Source organism: Styela clava, chromosome 2 (assembly GCF_964204865.1).
Source record: "Styela clava chromosome 2, kaStyClav1.hap1.2, whole genome shotgun sequence".
Taxonomy (NCBI): Eukaryota; Metazoa; Chordata; class Ascidiacea; order Stolidobranchia; family Styelidae; genus Styela; species Styela clava.
The window spans coordinates 27904429-27909428 of record NC_135251.1 but is presented as its reverse complement, the minus strand read 5'-3'; the positions used below and the strand labels follow the sequence as shown (position 1 = coordinate 27909428).

The window sequence follows — 5000 nt, the reverse complement described above, 5'->3', positions numbered from 1 at the left end:
GCGCAGATTCGACGCTGGACTCTTCCCGGTTCACTCGCCGTTACTCAGGGAATCCCTGTTGGTTTCTTTTCCTCCGCTTAATAATATGCTTAAATTCAGCGGGTGCTCTCGCCTGAACTCAGGTCGTATGTGTCAAGCGGGCCGCTTCTTACACGGCCCGCTGGCATCGCAAGTCGTCGCCGCCGGCGCCAACCGAGCGCGTACCGTCACCGCCTTGGCCCACGGTCGGTCTTGATCTCGTGACCGGACCGACCGACCTGGACCCGCCCCTCGAACGTAGTTGAACACGTCGAGGGGCCGGCGGTGTACGGGACACGCGGTCGCGCCGAGAAAGCTCGGCGACCGCTTCAACTTGGGGCGACGCCCGGCCGTCTTCGCAGAGGCCAGGCGACGGCCCTCGGGTGAGGACGAACGCGACCCTGAGGCAGACGCGGTCCCGGGATTGACCCGAGACCGCAATTCGCGTTCAGAAGGTCGACGTTCAATGTGTTCTGCAATTCACATTACTTCTCGCACTTGGCTGCGTCCCTCATCGACTCGCGAGCCGAGTGATCCACCGTTAAGAGTCGTCCTCGACGTTTCGCCCGGCGCCGAAGCGCGCGGACGTCACACTGTGGGATCGACCACAAAACCACCACCGACAACAACTGCACAAAAACACCAACAAACGGCGCCGAGCGACCGCCGGGCTGGGCCGGCGGCACATCGAGCGCGGTGCCCAGAAGCCACCATCGCACTCGGCTGCCTTGCTATGCCAACGTGTTACGCGTGTCGCACGGGGCGGAACCCCGATTGACGGCCGCCCTCTCGGCGGCACCCAAAGACAATTAAGTGCGCGGTCGGCCGGGGCCTACCACCACTTTCGGTAATGATCCTTCCGCAGGTTCACCTACGGAAACCTTGTTACGACTTTTACTTCCTCTAAATGATCAAGTTTGATCGTCTTCTCGACACGCCGACGCGGCCGTTGCCAGCCGCGACGGGGCCGATCCAAGGATCTCACTAAACCATTCAATCGGTAGTAGCGACGGGCGGTGTGTACAAAGGGCAGGGACGTAATCAACGCAAGTTGATGACTTGCGCTTACTGGGAATTCCTCGTTCAAGGGAAACAATTGCAAGTCCCTATCCCAATCACGAATGAGGTTCAACGGGTTACCCGGACCTTTCGGCCTAGGTTAGACACTCGCTGCTTCACTCAGTGTAGCGCATGTGCGCCCCGGACATCTAAGGGCATCACAGACCTGTTATTGCTCAATCTCGTGTGGCTAAACGCCACTAGTCCCTCTAAGAAGTTAGACGCCGACCGAGAAGGTCGCGTAACTATTTAGCATGCCAGAGTCTCGTTCGTTATCGGAATTAACCAGACAAATCGCTCCACCAACTAAGAACGGCCATGCACCACCACCCACAGAATCAAGAAAGAGCTCTCAATCTGTCAATCCTACCTGTGTCCGGGCCGGGTGAGTTTCCCCGTGTTGAGTCAAATTAAGCCGCAGGCTCCACTCCTGGTGGTGCCCTTCCGTCAATTCCTTTAAGTTTCAGCTTTGCAACCATACTTCCCCCGGAACCCAAGGACTTTGGTTTCCCGGAAGCTGCCGGAAAGGTCGTCATGGTAACGCCTCCCGATCGCTAGTTGGCATCGTTTATAGTCAGAACTAGGACGGTATCTGATCGTCTTCGAACCTCTGACTTTCGCTCTTGATTAAAGAAAACATTCTTGGCGAATGCTTTCGCAGTAGTTCGTCTTCCGCCGATCCAAGAATTTCACCTCTAACGGCAGAGTACGGACGCCCCCGTCTGTCCCTCTTAATCATTACCTCGTGCTCCGAAAACCAACAAAATAGAACCGAGGTCCTATTCCATTATTCCATGCAACACTATGCAGGCGAACAGCCTGCTTTGAACACTCTAATTTTTTCAAAGTAAACTTATCGGCCACCGCCGACACTCAGTCAAGAGCACCGACGGAGAACCGAAGGTGAGGCGAACGCAACCAGTGACACGCCTTGCGACGGACCGGCGGCGCTCGCCCAAAATCCAACTACGAGCTTTTCAACCGCAACAACTTTAGCATACACTGTTGGAGCTGGAATTACCGCGGCTGCTGGCACCAGACTTGCCCTCCAATGGATACTCGTTAAGAGTTTTAGGATGTACTCATTCCAATTACAGGGCCTCGTTAGAGTCCTGTATTGTTATTTTTCGTCACTACATCCCCGTGTCGGGAATGGGTAATTTGCGCGCCTGCTGCCTTCCTTGGATGTGGTAGCCGTTTCTCAGGCTCCCTCTCCGGAATCGAACCCTGATTCCCCGTTACCCGTTATCACAAAGGTAGGCACGTAGCGTACCTTCGACAGTTGATAGGGCAGACACTTGAATGATACGTCGTCGGTGCAGAGACCGTACGATCCGCGTGGTTATCCAGAGTCATCAAACGTCACAGGACGAACCCGGTCGGTTTTGATCTGATAAAAGCGCGCCTCCCGAAGTCGGCGCTTAATGCATGTATTAGCTCTAGAATTACCACAGTTATCCACTTCGCTTACGAGACCAAATAAACCAAGACTGATTTAATGAGCCATTCGCAGTTTCGTTTTACGAGAACTCGTACTTGCACCTGCATGGCTTAATCTTTGAGACAAGCATATCACTACTGGCAGGATCAACCAGATAGCTGCGACAGCTGCGCTCGACCCTTGCTGGGCCGCCCGGCGCGTGCTCGTCGCATTCGTTTAAGACCGAGGCGATCGCCTGCGGCCGTACTCAGCTTCGACAGTCGCTGGCCGCGACGTCCACGCTCTCGCCGGCAGTGCCAGGCGGAGCGATTTGCGTTTTTTCTTTGCTCGCCCTCTCTCGGGCTCGATCCATTCAGTTTCGCATAAACAAGAGCTCTGCCGGCCGCCTGCAGCGGTGCCTAAAACCCGGGCATAACAATGCGACCGTTCTGCTAGGCCGACAAGCGCTCAAGCCAGACGCTCGATCGAACGCCCCCTACATATTAGTCGAGACAACGGCTCGCTCATTAGCATCGCGTTTGTACTTTAACTTTTTTCGGCTCGGCTTCTTTCGACGCCGATGCCGGCGACGCAGCACTCTCTCGCCCGCCAGCCACCGAGAAAAGGGTGCGCTCCGACCGGCCCCGCACCGCTCTTTCATGGCTCATTCGAGTTTACTGTCTTTCGCTCTGACATGCCTTACCTAGGGTTAGGTTAGTATGCTTGCACGTTTGTACTTTAACTTTTTTTGGCTCGGCTTCTTTCGACGCCGATGCCGGCGACGCAGCACTCTCTCGCCCGCCAGCCACCGAGAAAAGGGTGCGCTCCGACCGGCCCCGCACCGCTCTTTCTTGGCTCATTCGAAATTACTGTCTTTCGCTCTGACATGCCTTACCTAGGGTTAGGTTAGTATGCTTGCACGTTTGTACTTTAACTTTTTTCGGCTCGGCTTCTTTCGACGCCGATGCCGGCGACGCAGCACTCTCTCGCCCGCCAGCCACCGAGAAAAGGGTGCGCTCCGACCGGCCCCGCACCGCTCTTTCTTGGCTCATTCGAAATTACTGTCTTTCGCTCTGACATGCCTTACCTAGGGTTAGGTTAGTATGCTTGCACGTTTGTACTTTAACTTTTTTCGGCTCGGCTTCTTTCGACGCCGATGCCGGCGACGCAGCACTCTCTCGCCCGCCAGCCACCGAGAAAAGGGTGCTCTCCGACCGGCCCCGCACCGCTCTTTCATGGCTCATTCGAGTTTACTGTCTTTCGCTCTGACATGCCTTACCTAGGGTTAGGTTAGTATGCTTGCACGTTTGTACTTTAACTTTTTTTGGCTCGGCTCCTTTCGACGCCGATGCCGGCGACGCAGCACTCTCTCGCCCGCCAGCCACCGAGAAAAGGGTGCGCTTCGACCGGCCCCGCACCGCTCTTTCTTGGCTCATTCGAAATTACTGTCTTTCGCTCTGACATGCCTTACCTAGGGTTAGGTTAGTATGCTTGCACGTTTGTACTTTAACTTTTTTTGGCTCGGCTTCTTTCGACGCCGATGCCGGCGACGCAGCACTCTCTCGCCCGCCAGCCACCGAGAAAAGGGTGCGCTCCGACCGGCCCCGCACCGCTCTTTCTTGGCTCATTCGAAATTACTGTCTTTCGCTCTGACATGCCTTACCTAGGGTTAGGTTAGTATGCTTGCACGTTTGTACTTTAACTTTTTTCGGCTCGGCTTCTTTCGACGCCGATGCCGGCGACGCAGCACTCTCTCGCCCGCCAGCCACCGAGAAAAGGGTGCGCTCCGACCGGCCCCGCACCGCTCTTTCATGGCTCATTCGAGTTTACTGTCTTTCGCTCTGACATGCCTTACCTAGGGTTAGGTTAGTATGCTTGCACGTTTGTACTTTAACTTTTTTTGGCTCGGCTTCTTTCGACGCCGATGCCGGCGACGCAGCACTCTCTCGCCCGCCAGCCACCGAGAAAAGGGTGCGCTCCGACCGGCCCCGCACCGCTCTTTCTTGGCTCATTCGAAATTACTGTCTTTCGCTCTGACATGCCTTACCTAGGGTTAGGTTAGTATGCTTGCACGTTTGTACTTGAACTTTTTTCGGCTCGGCTTCTTTCGACGCCGATGCCGGCGACGCAGCACTCTCTCGCCCGCCAGCCACCGAGAAAAGGGTGCGCTCCGACCGGCCCCGCACCGCTCTTTCTTGGCTCATTCGAAATTACTGTCTTTCGCTCTGACATGCCTTACCTAGGGTTAGGTTAATATGCTTGCACGTTTGTACTTTAACTTTTTTCGGCTCGGCTTCTTTCGACGCCGATGCCGGCGACGCAGCACTCTCTCGCCCGCCAGCCACCGAGAAAAGGGTGCGCTCCGACCGGCCCCGCACCGCTCTTTCTTGGCTCATTCGAAATTACTGTCTTTCGCTCTGACATGCCTTACCTAGAGTTAGGTTAGTATGCTTGCACGTTTGTACAACTTTTTTCGGCTCGGCTTCTTTCGACGCCGATGCCG

General features: G+C 55.5%; 2 non-coding genes and 1 pseudogene across 2 annotated transcripts; all 3 read right to left on the bottom strand.

The window, feature by feature from the left end:
- Window positions 1-126, bottom strand: part of LOC144420025 (large subunit ribosomal RNA) — a 3695-nt pseudogene extending 3569 nt beyond the window's left edge.
- A 288-nt stretch (window positions 127-414) lies between these two features.
- On the bottom strand, window positions 415-568 carry LOC144420149 (5.8S ribosomal RNA). Its single transcript, XR_013474508.1, has one exon. It is a non-coding gene; the product is annotated as a 5.8S ribosomal RNA (ribosomal RNA).
- Window positions 569-866: 298 nt separating this feature from the next.
- Window positions 867-2675, bottom strand: LOC144420320 (small subunit ribosomal RNA). Its single transcript, XR_013474673.1, has one exon. It is a non-coding gene; the product is annotated as a small subunit ribosomal RNA (ribosomal RNA).
- Between the last annotated feature and the right edge of the window lie 2325 nt (window positions 2676-5000).